Source organism: Phragmites australis, chromosome 12 (genome assembly GCF_958298935.1).
Source record: "Phragmites australis chromosome 12, lpPhrAust1.1, whole genome shotgun sequence".
Taxonomy (NCBI): Eukaryota; Viridiplantae; Streptophyta; class Magnoliopsida; order Poales; family Poaceae; genus Phragmites; species Phragmites australis.
In genome coordinates this window covers 31,924,128-31,941,995 of record NC_084932.1, presented here as the reverse complement: position 1 = coordinate 31,941,995, position 17,868 = coordinate 31,924,128, and the positions used below count along the sequence as shown (strand labels likewise).

Genomic DNA, 17,868 nt, shown 5'->3' with positions numbered 1-17,868 from the left:
CTTAGAAAAAACAACTTAAGCAAACCGGAGGCCCACAGGCTATCTGGCCACGGAGCCAAGGGTCGCCGGAGGCCTTGCTCTGAAAGTCATGGGGCTAGCCACTTCACTGGCCACCCTCGCAAGGTGCTACTGTTGGGGGTCGCCTTCAAGGACCCTCGACGGTCGTGACTCTGTTGGCCTACGTACATAGGCTCTTGGCTTCCCGACCCCTCCGGAGACCTGAGGATCCGGAGCTACCCCAAAGGCCACAGCCTCAGGAGCATGTCGACCATGGAGCCTGTGGAGCCCCGAAAGACCAATGGCCCCCAGAGCCATCGGTCCCTCTAAAAGATCAGTCAAAGGGAGGCCCACCGGTCGCCCTCCACTTGCAGTGAAGCGACCCTTAATAAATGACCAGCAACTAGGACCACTTGTCGTAATAACCGCTGCCACTAGTCGTAGCGATATGTTACGGGGCTAGCCCTGTAGTCTGGTTGTATAGTAAAAACTTATATCTCTACCAACTCCGTAGGGTTATACTTGTACATTTAGGGTCTGTTTGTTTGAGCTTATGCTTTTGGTTTTTCTGAAAAGCTGTGCTTTTGGCTTTTTTGAAAAGCTACTTTTGGAAGTAGGTTGTTGGCTTCTATAATAAATTTTTGGCTTCTCAGCACATAACTTCTCAGAAAAGCTACTCCCAGCGAGCTTCTCAGCTTCTAGCTCATTTTCCTCAGAAGCAGCTTCTGGCTTCTCCAGAAGCAACTTCTCAGCAAACCCGTTTGTTCTGGCTTCTGGGCTTCTGACAGAAGCAGAAGCCAGAAGTAGCTGGAAACAAACAGGCCCTTACACTCTGAATATCAGTATAAATATTGACCTTTAGCCATCAAGCCAAGGGCAGAGCAAGATTTTCCTTATTCCCCATGGTGTTCACTTCCTCTCCATTTCTCCTCAAGCTTGAGTCATTCCTGTATATAGACTCTCGCAGTATCTTATTTGTGGAAGATATTTTATTTCACCAACAAATATCAAGTGCATTGTGCCCTTCTAATTTCTAAGTTAAAAGTTTGCTCTTGCTAGCTAAAAATCCTCGGTCTGCCGCAGCACCCAGCACATGGTAAGATCTAAGGTGGTCGAAGGTCTCTTCTTCCTGAGCACATAGCGCGCATGTTACATCATCCTGACATAGCCCGTGCCGGTGGAGGCGCTCCCAAGTCCAGCAGCCAGAGATTTGGTGCGAGCCTCGAGTTGATTCACTAATTTTAGAGGTGTGATGGAAGGACGACGCTGGTTGGCAAGGCAGGATTTGCAAGGCCAACTCCTCCGGCCAGTTGCTGCATCCACCGACACAACACTGCCTCTGCCTGTTTTCTATGACGAAATAAGGCGGTTACCAAATTTGAATTAAAAAAATAAAAAAATAAAAAATAAATCCTAAAAAACTAGAGATAATTCTAAGGTCTACATTGAAAAAAAATTCAAAAATAATGTCGTTTACATCATATTTTATATGGAGGAAATTTGAAAAAAAATAAAAATTCGAGAAAACCGCTCGATCAATCGTTAAAATCGAACGGTTACCAACAAATTAGCTTTTAGTTGGCAAAACGAATTTGTAAACCTTGAGCTAGATACGCTCGCTCCTTCCAAGGGTTTGTCTCCTTCTAGGATGGGGCGTTTAACCACGAAGGTCTTAATGTTCAGTGGCCACAAACGTCACTGCAAACACACAAAGAGCGCGCGTATATATATTGTGACGTCACTCCAGTTATACTTAGTTGGATTAATACAAATTCGTGCTTGTTTTCATTGTTGAGGGCATGCATCTGGTACTAGTTTAACTCCGAGATAGTAGTATCAAAATTCATGAAAAAATAATCACGAAAATTATTAAAACGTTGTTCTAGCTCACAGAAGGTATGTGGTTGTACGAGGACACATAATAAAGACAAATTTAATTAGAGAGACAAAAGGGTGAAGTGGACAAACTGAATACGAGAATGAGCCTTTGATAAAGTATGCCTTGTAAAATGTGGTAGATTTTTTTAGAAAATAGATAAAAGCATCCGGTTTTTTTCATCATGAGATGCATACAACTAACCGTTGATTATTATAATATTTCGGCATATGAATCCAGCATCACACGGAGAGAAAACATGATAAAAAGTCATATATTGTCATGAAGCTTGTAATCTATAACTACATAGTCACTAGTGTTTGGCGAAGAGCTCCATTACCATCACCTCCAAAATATGGTAAACCTTTAGAAACTCTTCCCTTTAATCCTCTCTGTGTATTAGTCTCCAAAAACTTAACCAATAAGTACCCCTGAAAAGTGTCTGCATGAATGGTATATTTATTTTTTTATGAAACACTATATCATTACGACAAAGCCAGATAACCCAAAATATTGCGCTATCCCAACTAAGATTCTTCTCTTTTTCTTAGCTCCTATTTCCCGTGACCAAGTACCTATCATATATGAAATGTTCCTCGGTTTCTTAATACCTAAGTCTATTCTGATTATATACCAGATTGTCTTAGCCAAGGAACATTAAAAAAAAGGTGCTGGATATTTTTATTATGATTAAAAAAGAGCACTTGAGGCTGCCATTTCAATTTCTTTTGGCCAGGTTATCTTTAGTTAAAATCACCTCACGTCCTATGTACTATAAGAAAATTTTATTTTTAACGAGAGCTTGAGTTGTCAAAGTCACATGTTTGGGATGCTGGTGGGGTGGTTTAACATTTATTTGTATATCGATTGGACAGTAAATTGCCCTTTTCCATGCAGATCTCATTTGTAAATGTCTCTATCATTAGAGAGCTAGATATGAACAAGTTGCAACATTAATTTTTGCCATTCAATTAGTTTGTTCTCATTTATCGGTCGGCGGAAGGATAAATTTAGAGGTATGATTCTCATTACTTCCGCGACTGTGGTATGTTTATGTCTCACAACATTTTATAGTAAGGGAAATTGTTGGCTTAGTGGGTATTTTTCAAACCAAATATCATTCCAGAAACGAGTTTGCTTCACATTCTGTACTTGAAAAGACCCCATTTGAGGAAATCGTTTTCAATTTTCATAAGACTAGTCCAGAAGTGTGAATCTCTTGGCTGTCCATAGGCTTGAGTGATCGCTTTGGAGCCAAGATACTTATTCCTGAGCAGTTGTTGTCAAACCCCATCCTCATTAAGCAGCTTAAAAAGCCATTTGCTTAGGAGATAGATATTTCTGACTGAAAGGTTGGCAATTCCCAAACCCCATTGGTCCATGGGTTGGCAAAGAATATCCCAACGTGCTAGTCTATATATTTTTTTTTTATGATTTTCTTCTTGCCAGAAGAACCTAGATTGCAAGTAATCCAACCTTTTTAGGACTCCCCTTGGAATCTCAAAGAAAGACATCATGAAAATAGAAAGACTACTGATGATCGAATTAAGAAGCACTAATCGGCCTCTAGCTAACATCATCTTCCCTTTTCAACTGCTCAACTTCCGTTCAAACCTATCAACAACCCCCTTCCAGCCACTATTTCTTAATTTTCAGTGATGAATTGGGATGCCAAGATATTTAAAAGGATATGTAGTAGTATTGCACCCAAATAAGTGTGTATATTGTTCTTCGCATTCCTTTGCCTCACCATAACAGAACAACTCACTTTTGTGGAAGTTTATCTTCAACCCCGAGAGCTGCTCAAACACACATTGGTAGAGTTTCATATTCTTAGTCTGTTCCAAATTATGATCCATAAAAATAATTGTATCATCCGCATATTACAGAATAGACAGACTATCATCTATCAAATGTTGAACCACTCCTGTTATTTGTTCATCACTTTTTGCTCTGGATATTAATATGCAAGCATATCTGCTACAATATTAAAAAGGATAGGTGATAGGGGGTCTTCCTGTCTCAGTCCTTTATGCATTTGGAAATAGTGGCCAACCTCATCATTGACCTTAATTCCTACATGTCCTCCTGACACGAAGCATTGAATCCACTCACACCATTGTGCAGAGAATCCCTTCATTCACAATGTTTGTTGAAGGAAGAACCATTTCACCTTGTCATAGGTTTTCTTGAAATCAATTTTCAAAATCACTCTATTTTGTTTCTTCCTATGTAGTTCATGGATGGTTTCATATAAGATTATTACTCCCTCCATAATGTTTCGTCCTGACATGAAGGCAGTTTGTGTAGGTTTTGTTACCTTTTCTGCCACGGTACCAATCCTGTTAGTGACCACTTTGGTGAATATCTTAAAGCTGACATTTAACAAACATATAGGATGGTACTCTTGGATCTTCAATGCCTTCTGTTTTTTTGAGATAAGTGTTATGACCCCAAAGTTAAGGCTATATATGGCCAATTGCTCTTGTTAAAAATCAGAGAACAATGCCATGATGTCACCCTTGATCACTTCCAAAAAACCTGATAAAATTCAGTAGGGAAGCCGTCTGGGCCTGGAGCTTTGTTATGTTCCATTTGAAATATCGCATACCTCACCTCTTCTTCATTGAAAGGTGTTGTAAGGATATCATTTTCTTCTTCACTTATTTGAGGTATATCATTTATGCAAGACTTATCCATTGCAAAATTATTATGCTCTAATTTTCCAAATAACCCCTTGTAATATTTAGTGATATAATTTTTTGAGTTTAGCTTCCCTAATAAGGTTGTCATTCTCATCCTCTAATTTATATATCCATTGCTTTCGGTGTTTACCATTGGCTACTAGTTGAAAGTATTTTAGTATTATTGTCACCCTCTAGTAACTCATTCACCTTGGCACGTTGGTACCATTTTAGCTCTTCTTCTAGCAATAAATGTGCGAGCCTCTCATTGAGGTAATGCTTAATGGCCACCTCATTAGGTGTTAGTGGATTTATTTCCGCCTTTTTGTCGAGCTCATCAATTTTTATTACCCAACTGTTTCTTTTGTTGCTTCAACATTCCAGTTGTATGTTTGACCCAACCCCTCAAATATTGTCTAAGGGATCTAATTTTGTTTTGCCATTTTTCAATCGCATTGGTTCCCCGATATTCCCTTTGCCAAATGTTAGCAACCATCTCATATAAACTATCTCGGATTAACCATCCCAATTCAAATTTGAAGGGAGGTAGTTTTCCGTAATAGAAGGGAGCACCTGTATTGAGAAATAACAGAGTATGGTCCGATCTTGCATTATCCATTGCCTCAACTAAGACCTTCGGATATTTAGCTTCCCATTCAGTACTCATGAGTATCCTATAGAGTTTTTCATAGGTTGGAGGATCACGGTCATTTGCCCATGTATATTGGCGTCCTGCTATTACTATCTCACATAGAACCACTGTTTCAATTACAACATTGAATAAACGGGGTCAACGTGGATCAAAATTATTATTATTCTTGTCCTTCAGTTTCCGTATAATATTGAAATCCCCCATTAATATTGGGTGAGTTTCAACACTACAAACGTGAGTTATTTATGCAAGAAATGCAGACTTAAGAACATCTTGACCCGGTCCATAAACCGCAAATAAAGTCCATATGAAACTGTCCTCTTTGTTCGTTAGAAGGAATTTAGTATAAAAATCACCTTCTACAATGGAGCCAATGTCTCTACCTCTAGGCGGCATATTATGTACCACAGGTACTCAAGGCCACCGCATGGTTGAAGTATGAAAATTGCTTCTATCTGTCTCTGTAATAGCAAGAAAATCTATGTGTTATTTTTTAATAATATCTGAAAAGAAATTTTGTTTAGCCAAGCCTTCAAAACCTCTGCTACTTCAAAATATGATAGATAGAGTCTATATAATAAAAGTAGTAATAAGTATGGGCTATGTGGTAATGCAATTCGATGACTGTATTGCCTCGCCTCGTCCCGTCAGAAAGACAGCTAGCTCCTCCATGGAATTCATCTCCTCCCTCTTCCGCAGTGCGCTCACCTCCATTTCACAGCACTTGCACGGCGGGCTCACAACCGGCACCGCGCCGCCGCGCGCGTGCTGGCCGTCCCGGAGTTGCCTGCGAAAAATGACTGCCTTCAATTTTACGGACCTCGGCAGTAACTGGGCCGAGCTAATTGAGCAGTCTATCGGCCGGTGGACGGTAGCTGAAACACCGACCGCCCCTGGTTTGGGAATGAAATGCCGACCATCCCCGCGGCCACCGCCACCGCCCTTCACGCCGCCTTCCGCCGGCTAATGAGAGGTGCTCGGGTAAGAGAACGCGTTCGTCCCTCCCGCCGCGCGTACGGCAGTCTCCTCCAACCGATGCGCCTGGAGCGGCTCCTGCTGGGCCTTACCGCGACGCGCAACACACATACGGTGGCGTGTCTCGAAATGCTAAGGGCCTCACCGCGCCGGCGCGTTCTCCCCCGCCGCTAACACCACCACCGTCCCCTTCGCTGCCGCATGAAAGAGTCCAGCAGGGACGCCTAGCGTATACAAATCTCGCGCCCAGTTCTACGATGCGAGTCGTACAGGTTTATCCCGTTGCCACCCGAGTTGCCGAGCCTGCACGCACAGTGGCGAAACAGGTGCTGCCTGGTGATCAGGAGTCAGGACAAGCGAGCTTCGCTTGCTGAATTTCGCCAGGCAAATCGATGTTGTTTCTGAATTCCATAACTGCTATTATTTTTCAAAACTCACAGGCATCGATGTGGCTCCGCGGCAGAGATAGCCCAGCCCGGCGGGGTGGTGACTAATCCGGCAGAATCGGGAGGAGTTTTTTTTTTATTTTTATATTTTTTTAGTTAAAATTTAAATAAATAGATTCCTGGTGAAAAAATTTGCAAAACTAGACGCCCGCAGTCCTCTCAGGAGGTTGCAGCCCTCTGAGAGGGCAGCTACGGGTCCTAACCGCCCCCTGAGAGGGCGGTAGGCCTAACCGCCTCCTCAGAGGGCGGCAAGAGGGGCTAACCACCCTCTCAGGGGGCGGTTAGGCCCTGAGGGGGCGGTTAGCCCCTAGCCGCCCTCTCAGAGGGCGCGATTAGGAGCATTTTTTCCTCTAAAATTAAATTTTTTTCCATTTTATCCTCTAAAAATGTATTATTTTTGTAATTAAAGAAATAAAAAAGGAAGGGGTGTAAGGAAATTAAGAAATTAAATTTGGAGTAGATTATGTAATAACGGGAGAAAAAATCAGTAATTAGTAGTTGCAGCATTTTACGTGGGTATGGGGTGCGAACGAGGACAAACATAGTATTAAACACATGATGAAAACATTACAATACACTGTAACCGCGATGACACGATGAGGAAACAAAGATGGCATGTACGGTTCGCACTAAGACCTACTTATTAGTGTGCCGATCCTAATCATAACATGCCTTAGGGAGGGAAAGTATGTCGGGTTACATTAGGTACTCTCTACTGCGTGCATCTAGGATACTTTCCCTTTCGGAGGGCATTGGGACCTGCCGCCTTAGCACGGCGGGCTCTCTCCCACTTCCTTTCCTTCTCAGCCTCTCGAGCTTGAGCCACGGTACGGTCGTGCGCCGCCTTCCTCATACGCTCTTCTTCCTCCCGCTTGAGGCGAAGTTCCTCTTGCTGTTGTTCGTACTCCCGACGTGCGTAGGCTTCCCTTCTCCATCTCATGTTCATGTCAATCCACAGCTTCTGTGAGTCATTTTGCTCATTGTCGAGCCACTGAATAAAATCACAGAGCGGTGGAGGGGACTAAACAAATGGAACAAGATGAGCGGTTAGTAAAAGAGGGTGCGTAATCGGAAGAGATGAGGCGGACTTGCAAGGGGACGGTACGGATGGGGACGAGCGAGAATGCCTGGTGACGGCAAAACTCCTGGTTCCAAGTGTTCAGTACTTGATCTTTCATGAAATATTGTGACACATATTGCCTTGGAAGCATATGGTGCTCCGCGCACGCAGCTATGACGTGTGTACAAGGTTTGTGGAGTAATTGTGGCTTCTGACAACTACATATGCATGTCCCACTCCTTAGCACACACTCTTGAACATGCCGCTCACGTCTACATATGCATATCCCACTCCTTAGCACACACTCTTGAACTCTATTTCCTCAATGTGACAATTATGTTCCTTAACTATTGAGCATTGCCAGTAGTCTGCCTATTTTCCTCTGAATGCGTGCACCCGCCAAGGGCACTGAAGAACCAAGCACTTCACATCATACTCTCTTTTACTTGATTTAACAACCTTGAATTGCGTACGAAGAGACAATGACCAGAATTTCACTGCATCAATAACTGCCTCTTTTGTAGGGTACATAGCACCCTGTGACACCTCATTCTCATGGTACTGTCACGGTGTCTGGTCAGCCTCGCTGACCACCAACTTCGAAAATTCTTGATCCCGCCACTCTGCAGGAACTGGAGCATTACCCTCCTCATCAGAAGAATCCCCCATCGGCAAGACCTTCCTCCAACTCTTCATCCTCCAAATCCATATCTTCAATTATGCTAGGGATGTGCTCCCCTTCATCAGCTACACCCATCGGCAGCAGCTCTGGAACATCACCAACCTCCTCCCTGGACCCTACATTAGCCGCCTCTGACTCATCTTCTATTGCCTCACTTGGTCCTGCTACTGCTTCTGCGGAGTTCACCTCATTTTGATCTTTCAGGTACGCCTTAGCTAACAAAACAAGCGGCATGCCACGTTCATAGCATATATCTACATACTGCCTCCAAGTTGATGCGGCTTCGATGGGAACAAGCTCACCAAAGTATCCATGACTAGCACAGCTCAGAACAACTTTCAACTTCAGCTCATATTGATGCGGATCCAGTTGGAAAAACCGCATGAGCCATTTGCACACACCCACAATAGTCCTCTCATTAGCCTTACTAAGCCCCTTCATGACACGACGAAATCCAGAGAGATCTACACCGTTAGGACCATACCTAATTTCAACCTCACCCTAATATATCTGAAAAATTAATTTATCTGCCATCCCTAAAAACACCCGCAAACATAACCCATGTTAAGACAACAAACTATATTTCTGATTATCGGATAAAATAGTTTTTAAATGCTACCCTAGGTTCGCAAATTATCATCTACTGTTGCCTCATACGTCCGCAGGTACAAATAATATACTAAAAACTATATACTACAAATAACATACTGAAAATAATATACTAAAAATAATATACTACAGATAACATACTGAAAATAATATACTAAAAATAATATTCTATATTGAACTGCTATCGTACCATTTTCTAACTAAATTTGACAATTTTCTAAACCCTAGGTCATAAATGTCTAAAATCTATGTCATATACTACTACTGCACTAATTAATAACAATAAAAAGGAAAAAAGATTTACCCAAAATTTTTCTTCAAATCCGCGGCCCAAATGCAGCAGGGCTTCGCTGACCTCTCTTCCTCGCCTCTCCTCTCCTCTCTTCTCCTCTCTCTTCTCAACTTTTCTTTTTTTCCGAATTTTATGGTTTTTTGCCTATTTTTTGGGTTTTTTATAGACTGCAAGGTGCGGGCGGCTGGTGCGGCGCGGCGGGCGGGAGGAGCCCTTACCGCCCCCGCCCTCTCAGAGGGCGGTAAGGAGTAAGACTGTGGGTCGGGCGGGAAGGCCCCACCCGCTCTCTGAGGGGGCGGTTAGGCCTACCGCCCTCTCAGGGGGCGGTTAGGACCCATAACCGTCCTCTCAGAGGGCTGCGGGCATCTAGTTTTGCAAATATTTTCGTCGAAAATCTATTTATTTAAATTTTAACTAAAAATATAAAAATAAAAAAAAACTCGAATCGGGAGAGGAGAAGGCCCAGCTGGAATCTGCAGTGCTGGGCTTCACGAATGCAAGTGAGCTCCATAGGATTACTACTTGAACCCAGCATATGTAATAATTATTAGCTTTGTACATCTTCAGATATAACAACTAAAATAATTTTCATTTCATTATTAAAAAATATGCTGCTTGCTAGCTTACGACATGGGCATTCAAGATAGAGAACAGAGAACGCGCATGCAGATACCATCACATCATCAGATCCATTGATAACTAATCATCATCGTTACATAATTTTTTTATTGCTGGAACAATCAATCCAGATAGGAAGCCATCTAGCCAGCCAGATCGATGCCGGCGGCGGCTGTGAACTTAATCCAAACCCTTTCTCCGGCGGCGGTGGCGGCGGCAGCAGCAGCGGGCGGAGGCCGTTCGTGCATCCGGCACTCGGCAGCAGCAGCCCGGAATGCAGTAGGTCTGGAAGTTCTTGTAATTGTTCTTCTGGCACTACTCGAAGCACGTCGTTTCGTTGCACGGCACGATCGCCTGGCAGTAGTCTGTCATTCCAAACGTACATCACTGTTAGTGGCATACGCATGCATGACCAAAATCTAGCCGGTCCTCGACAGAACAGAGATAAGGCCAGCACGTACGTACGGTACAGTAAAAAGATAGCAAATAACTAAACATGTATATGTGTGTACGTGCATTATATTACCGTACCTCCTGCACTGCAAGATGAGAAGACCATGGCCATGGCCACGACAAGAGCTGCTAACAATACAACACTAGTGCCCATCCTCATCCTGACAAGCAGCGCCGCCATGGCCGAAGCGAAGTGATCGATCTGGAGAAGCTCTGCTTATTCTTATGCTTGGATCTGGATGCTGCGTTTTTGTTGTACTACGCTACTTCTCCTTCGGGCCAGGGTTATATAGAGTAGAGGTACAAGGCAGCCACCAAATCCAACTAGATGGTGTTTTCATTGATACCTTAACCATATTTGGCTGGAAAACGAATGCCATTTATTTTGTGGATACTTTTTCAAGAGTCAATTTTGGCTGCTAATTAAGAAAAAGATTTGATGCATTGGATCAACCATTACCTGGGCTTTGGTTGGCCTGTTACTAGGCCTGGACAATAAGGTCCAAATCCAGTTTAGGCCCATCTATGGATAAAATGAACCCTAATTACATCTATTTCAAAGAACACAAACTTGGTTGGCTAGGCATGGAACTCTGCGATCTAAAGATTAACAGACCTGGTGAAGATGGGAAATTGGATGTGATATCTGTCATGCCTTCACGTTATGAAGTATGGATGAATAAGCAGATGAAAAGGAGAACGCCTCGGCTTGCTTACTGAGACGAGGATGATCCCGCGCGTCGACGCAGAGTCGAAAAAAGGATGATCCCGCGACACGCAACGGTGCAGAGTCGAAGAACAGATAATACCGCGACACGCGCGACAGTGCGGAGTCGACGAAGGCGCGAAGTATTTGGCGCCGGCGCGTCCGTTCCGTAGCAATCAGATTAGCTTCTAAAAGCTGTTAATTTTTGTTGGCAAAGAGGACCGGGGTCGCCGATCTATTGGCCCTGCAGCCCTGCACTAGAGCCGGACTCTTCCAATAAGCTATTCGGTGTGGAATCTAGTTTAACTTTTTATTTTTGTTGAAAATTTCTCACGCATCTGGTCGTGTAATTGGGATTTTCCCCCCTCTTCTACAACTTTTTTCTTTCTTTCTTTTTTGCCTCTGATAGAGAGAGCTCAGCAAGTTTGATGATTTCAATCTGTTCAGAAGAATGTTTCATTCCGAATCACTGCTTCAAGATTTCGTTTTTGTAACAATTCTGCAACGTGGCTCAAGTTGAGTGAAGGTCTCAAGGTATCCTCATAAAATTACCAGCTCGAACCAAACAGATCACGGTTTCAATTATTCTCTTTCCATTTCCTATGGATTTTGATACCGTTACATTTTGCGGTTACAAAGTTGAACCAAACAACACCTAAGTTTAGCACGATTATAAGGTTGTAGTGTTCCCAACTGGTTGTTGTCACTAAAATTATCAGTGGCACGAAAATGCTATAGTGACAGCAGGGAATACAACTTTTAGGAGATGTCTATTGTGTGAGTGAGACTTCTCGAGACATGGCAAAAGTCCTAGATCAAAGATTGCGACGACGTGATGTTGAGAAAACACCTCCCTCTGGAATCTTGCCTTCTAGCTTATTGAAAGAGAGATTAAAGGTTGTCAAGTAGGTGAAATTGGCAAGGAACATGGGGTACCAGAGAGATTGTTGGAGAAGAGGTCTAATGATGCTAAGCTAGTAAGCTCTTCAAACGAGTCTTGTATCGATTCCTCAAATGAGTTGTGTGACAGATTCAGGTGACTCTGGGATGCTTCCAAGCAAAAAGTTGGAGGATAATTCAATTGTATCCACTAGTTTCAGCCCACTAAGATCAATCGGTAGTGCACCAGTAAGGGAATTGTTAGAAATATTTAGTTGGATAAGTTCGCCTAGGCTAAATAAGCTTGCCGGCATCGTTGAATTTAACTCGTTATGGGAGAATTCAATGTATTACAATCGGCTAAGATTGCCAATGCTTGCTATCCGTTGGTATACAGCCAAAGAATCCGTTCCTTCGGAGAAACCACTTTTGTAAGCTCCTGAACCTACCAATTTGTGCTGGGTTAGGGCCTAACATGCTATTGTTGGAGATATCAAGCAATGCGAGATTTTGCGTCACAGTGATGGATTCTGGCATTGTTCCTGTGAGTAGGTTGTTGGAAAGTTCTATCAAATAGAGGCTGCGTAATAAGTTTGAAATGTTGATGGAAACCCACCTGTTAAAATTGTTATAACATGCACTAAACTCAAGTAATTGTGCAGACTGGTTTCCCGGTGAAAGGATTATAATCTATTTCAAAGACCTGGAGTTTTCTACAATTCGAAAGGGAAGACAGGAAGTCAAGATTACCCTTCAAATTATTCTCTACAATATCCATATTTGAGGAAGCAAAAACATACATAGCTGGTTCACACATCTCCAATATATATGAGGTTTTATGAAACAACCGTTGGTTAACTAAGTGGCAGTACACAATATTGCAAGCAGCTTAACAAATGTCACCGTACTGATCAACTCGACAATGACAAAGAAGGATAAATACTGGATAAACATGAAGATGGCTAGCTATTACCATGCATGAAGTAGCTACCTTAAGCTGAAATGCCAGTTTCCTTGCTTCATATATATACCTCGTGAGTCGTGCCTTTAGCTCGCCTCGGAACATGGGCCTCCGCAGGCTTCAAACTTCACTTGCTTAAGCTCCTTCACCACCTCTGCCATGGTCGGTCTCTCATCGTCATCTTCCTTGAGGCATCGGACCGCGAGCCCGCCAATCCTATCAAGGCACTCCATGTAAGCTTGAGATTGAGCATCGCCTTCAGCCAAGATGTCTCTGTCGTACATCTTCCTTCCATTGCCCTCCTCCTTCCAGGACTTGACGAAGTCTAAGGGGAGGCTGTTGCTCCCATCATATTTGGCCTTCTTCCTTGTGACGATACTACTAACGCAGAACTAATTAATAACACTTATCTTAATATTGATGACTTTTTTTCACAATCACCTCACCTAGAAAATATAGTTTGTATGCTAAATTAAGATTATTTAAATATTTATTATCAATCTAAATTATTAATATAATAGCTCACTCAAACACTCCCAATCTAAATCCAATACAACTTCACAGATTCCTAGAGCTAGAAATACCTAACTCCATGGATTATTAGAGTTAGAGCTCTGCCAAATATACTTAAAAAAATCAAAAAATACCCCTACCTCTCGTAACATAGTACTAATTAAATTAGCTTGTCTCCCTCAACTACCCGTGATGATCGATGAACATAGTACTAATGAACGTAATGCTACTAACTGAGGTAGAGATATATAGCAATGTGTCTTCTTGAAATCAAATAATGACAAATAATAAAGAGCCCTTTTCGCAAGCTAAAACGACAAATGAAAAGAACGAGGGAGTAATAAAGTTGAAAAAGGCTTGTCTATTGCTAGTAGTAGCTGTTCATTTTGTACACTGTCAAGTTGCAAAATAACAGGAACCACCTCTTAACATGTTGGTGGAGACGTGAGTATATGATTTTACTCATCAAGGTTTAAATCTTGGTGTCACAATTTATACACGTGAGCGTTTTCAACGGTTTTACTTGTATGTTTGTGATAGGAGACACGGGTGTGTGGTGTGCGTGTATGGTGGTGTATGTGTGTCCTTTATGTAATTGAAAAAAAAAAATGACATGTATTGTGACTGGGGGAGCAATTAATGAAAGAATTCTCACCTGATATTACCTTTGCATATGTAGGAACTATGGGCTGACAGCCGCCAGCCGTCAGCCGCCAAGTTGCATCCATCACCTACACATCATAAGACAAGTAAATATTCATCTCCAACAACATATAACTCCATCTGTAGTTAGTCCAAATAGAATTTCTCAGTTCAAAACACATCTCAGAAAAATCGTGAACGCCGGATAATCCGGCGCACACCCCTTCTAAGCGTCGAACCATCCGGCATGTGCAACTTAGGAGACCCCTCTGTCTGGAATCCTCTCTGCAAGAAATAGTTTGGCGAAGCATCTGACGTGTTCATCTTCAATTACCAAACCATCCGGCGTGTGCAATTCCACCGAACCACTCATTTTGCAACCTCTCTGCAAGAATTGGTCCAGTGATTCTCCGGTGTACATGCCGGACCTTCCGGCGTGTATGACACCCTTCTGCAGACTCTCTGGACAAAATGCTCTGACGTGCTTAACACTTGAACGCCGGACCATCCAGCGAGTAGAGCACCGCTAGACTCTATTTGAACCCTCTTTGGAAATAATAGTCAGGTGTTCTCTTCACCCATCGCTGGGCCATCCAGCGTGCACTTCGTTTTCGGCCTCTGTCTTGAAATGCTCTGACGTATACTACGTCTGAACGCCAGACCATCCGGCATATTTAAATTCTAGAGCGCCGTATCATCCAGCGTGTACAATTTTTCTGGACTCAGGGACAAACACGTCAACTCGATTTTCTCTACAATTTTGATTAGTCATGATCATAATTACAATACATATGCAATCAAAAATTATCAAACCAAATCAACACTTTTGAATCACTTATCATATATAAACTAATACGCATTTCAATTTGATTTCTCACTTTGTCAAATAGTAGTTGTAGCTTCCTCACATTGCCAATGCGCTTTTCTGACTCCAACGTGCCATGTGGCGAAGGAGCCAGAGCCAGTGCCAGTGGCAGTCCAGCCTACGCATCGGATCAGCCGCGACCATGGCGGTTTCTTGTTGATCATGGCGGTGGTTGGTCTGTAGGAGCAGGGCAGGGCGCATGGTCTGAGCATTTTGCTGCTAGACAATGGCCGACGTCGATGCCAGAGCACAGCAGGACGTTGTGGCCGTGGGGATCAGGATCGGCTACTTGCTCAACGTCGGCGACATCAAAAATAGAGTCTTCCCCCGCGCGCGCACTCGCAGACTTTTCCTTTTCTTTTATTTTCTTTTCGGTCCACCCCAGGTAGCCTAAAAAAAGGGTCTCAAAAACAAAAATGCCCCTAAGGCCAACCAGCCTAGCCTAGCCTGGCCCCGACGGACCCCATCTCGCCGTCCGTCCCGCTCGCCCCCGCCCCCAACCCCGCCCGCCTCCACTTCGACCCGCCGCACGTCCACCTCCATCCATCGAGCTACCCCAAATCCGCCGCCCGTCCAACTCCATCTGTCGACCTGCCCGGCCCCAAATCCACCGCCCCACAAGTCTTCCGCCTCCGTCAAGCCGACCCCGGACGAGGATCGACCCGACAAACCAGGTTAGGATTTGGGCTTTCTTTTTTGGTCGATTTCGGACTTGCGCGGGAGTGCTAGGTTGAGATGCTGTAGATACCATTCGTTTCGGTTGAGTTCGCCTTCGAAATGCGAGTTTAGATGAAGTAGCGTGGCGATTTGGGTTCAATTTTTTTGCGCCCTGCACTAATCTGTGATGCTGTTATCGTGTGATCGAATGCTCTATTTTGGACTTTGAAACAATTACTTAGAAGAACAGGCTTGCTGGAATAGAGGGGAGAATAAATTATTGCCTTTGCCACCGTGCTTGACCCGTTCAGTTGATGGGGGTTGGTTTATGCTCCCTTGGTTGAAATGACTCCCATGAACAATTTAAGATGAACACGAGGGGCGAGCATAATCTAAGCAGAGAATGAATTGATTTCTGTTGGAACACGTAAGGATTAATTACCCTGATAGGTCATGTGTTTGTCAGTTTGTAAGTGTATGAATGATGTGTGTAAGTGTTAGGTTTGTGTCGTGTGCTTGACAAGGCTGGTAATGCTTGCTGTCTTCTACAGGAGGAAGAACATGCGGGACTCATTCAATGCCCCAGTTGATTTCCTTATTGTGGATCATAACGCTGGGAATCAACTTACAAGGACTAACGTGACTGTGTCTGCTAGGGACTATGGATTGCAAAATGGTGATGCTAAACCCTTCGCTCCAAACTCCGACACTCTAGCCAGGTCCTTCATTCTTGTGCAAAAATAACTGCTGCAGATGCTTTCTTTGATCTTGTTGACTTCTTTGTGAAATGAGGCTAGATCTTGTGCTGGCAGGCATCAACTACAGGATGCATCACAGGACAAAGACTTAATTGTGGAAGATCACAATACTCGTCTCATGGATCCGGAGACCAAGGTAACTGTTAAGGAAAGTTACAAGTTGCTAGTTATTTCCATATGCACCAATTCCTTGACCTGCTGATGTTTTGCTGCAGGAGCTTTATTTTAGATCACGATCACAAGAGGATGAGATTTTGTTGCTTCGCAAGCAAATTGCGGATGCATCTCTCAAGGTACGAGGTTAAAAAGGATCAAACAGTTCATTTTTTTGGCGCTTGCAAGCGTCTTGGCCTTTTAGTTTCTTTTCTCTTACCACTCTGACTAATTCATAACTGTAATTATGTTGTGTTGGTAGGAGCTGCGGTTGTTGAGCGAAAAACACATTCTAGAGAGGAAGCTTACAGACATGAGAACGGTCTCTATGGATGACACATATTACTTTGCTGCGTCCCCAATTTGTAGAATGTTGTATTGATTAAAATCTTACTTTGCTAGGCTGTTGATGAGAGGCAGCAAGAAGCTATATCTGGCGCTTCGAAACAGCTGAGCCAGAGGAAAAGCCATCTTGAGGAAAATATGAGACTGGCAAATGAACTAAAAGTATGGTGCTGTTGTACATTTCAAGAATGTATGCTCAAAATCTGTGTGTGCAATGCTCTGTTTAGCTATTGTAACGCCTGTCTCATGTTCTTTCATCATGAGATTTTCTTGAGCATGCCACTTCTAAGTTTGGGATTTAGAAAAGTGCCACACGCTGAATGCAAAAAGTGGATCCTAAATTCCCGACTCCTTGACCTATATATTCATGAGACATTGAGTGGCAATTTTCTCAAACATACTTTATTGTGGCATTTATGAACAATATCACTGATTCACTTCTAGTTTTCTGCATCTGGCAGTTCAACTTTTGCTTGTTGTCAGCCATTTTATATGAAACGGATTACATACACTGCTAATTCCTTTTTGGGTATTTCTAAACTCACAATGGAATTCTTCTTCTAGGTTGAGGAAGAAGAGCTATACTTGTTTACTTCTTCATTGCTCAGTATGTTAGCAGAATTCAATGTTCGCCCACCTCAAATAAATGCAACCACCAAACCGGTACTCAGTTGGCCCTTGAAAACGTTTCCAAATTAAGCTCCCAGTCCCCAACTGGTTGTTGTCACTAAAATTATCAGTGGCACGAAGGAGATCATGGTAGGAGACTAACCTATGACTCATGAGATCAACTACAGAGGTTTGAACACCTGTCTTGTTCTTAAGGCCTCGTTTGGATGGACGAAACGTTTCTGATTCTCGTCGGATTCTCCTGAATCCCTACCAAACGCTAAAAAACGAGAAATGTTTCACCTGGAACACCTGAAACGTTTCTCACTTTAACACTACGAGGAAGAATCACCCAAAAAGGTGTTTCTCACCAATTCTAGTTCATAGTTGTTGTTTCCAGGGAGAATCTGGATCTGAAATGTCAGGTAGCCAAATG

General features: G+C 43.1%; 1 pseudogene; it reads left to right on the top strand.

The window, feature by feature from the left end:
- The first annotated feature begins 15,315 nt into the window (after positions 1 to 15,315).
- LOC133886539 (uncharacterized) overlaps positions 15,316 to 17,868 on the top strand; it is a 77,608-nt pseudogene continuing 75,055 nt past the window's right edge.